We start from the raw sequence: 935 nt of genomic DNA on the forward strand, positions 1-935 counted from the left end.
CTGGTATTACTTTTACACTTCGTTAAAACCCGAACGCATCTAAATATCAGGCCAACCAATATGACGACTCCCAGAATACACAAAATAAATTTCCCTACATCCATAATAATACCTTGGGCCCATTCTCCTAAAACCGAGAACCAATTTCGTGGGTTCAACCATGACACCCAACTGGTCAGCTCATTACCCACAGCAGCGAGTGTGAGATTGTGTTTCCTTCGAAACTCCCATTTTAATTGTAATATGTCATCCATCTTTTGATCTATGACCTCGGCTGGGTCCTCTGTGCTGTTTGTAATGTACGTGCAGCACTTTATTCCATATTGAGTTGCTAGGGTAACACAATACCCGCCTGTCACAGTGTCACGATCCGGATACTGAGACACCATTTCCCTTCTGGATGTACGTCCTCCATGGGCCTCTGCTGCCACTCCTGTCTCGCTGACCGCCGCGCGCCGCTGGGCGCATGTTATTCTGCTACTGCGGCCTACAACACCTTGTATTCCCAGGTGGTCTCCCATCCAAGTACTAACCAGGCCCAACACTGCTTAGCTTCCAAGATCAGATGAGATTGGGCATATCCAGTGTGGTGTGGCTGTAGATTGGGCCTCACCTATATGGGAAAGGTCTGATGCCCTGTTGTCATCCTATGCAAACTTCGTGGCAACGTTCAGACAAATTTTCGATGAGCCAGGTCGAGTGACATCAGCCTTTTCAGAGATCCTTCGACTGCGTCAGGGGACGCGAACTGTCGGTCAGTATTTGGTGCAATTCCAGACCTTGGCATCTGAAGTCTCCTGGAATGATGACGCTCTTTATGCAGCCTTCTGGGGAGGGCTATCCGAGCGTATCAAAGATGAGTTCGCTGCTAGAGACTTGCCTTTCCTATAGTACTTAATTCCCCTTCTTTGTTTGTTCATGGGCGCAGCCATGTT

The 935-nt window shown here is 48.3% G+C and overlaps 1 non-coding gene across 1 annotated transcript; it reads right to left on the reverse strand.

The window, feature by feature from the left end:
- Positions 1 to 484: 484 nt before the first annotated feature.
- LOC134967221 (5S ribosomal RNA) lies at positions 485 to 603 on the reverse strand. Its single transcript, XR_010188774.1, has one exon. It is a non-coding gene; the product is annotated as a 5S ribosomal RNA (ribosomal RNA).
- Positions 604 to 935: the final 332 nt, after the last annotated feature.

The sequence above is a fragment of the Pseudophryne corroboree genome, chromosome 10 (assembly GCF_028390025.1).
Source record: "Pseudophryne corroboree isolate aPseCor3 chromosome 10, aPseCor3.hap2, whole genome shotgun sequence".
Classification (NCBI taxonomy): Eukaryota; Metazoa; Chordata; class Amphibia; order Anura; family Myobatrachidae; genus Pseudophryne; species Pseudophryne corroboree.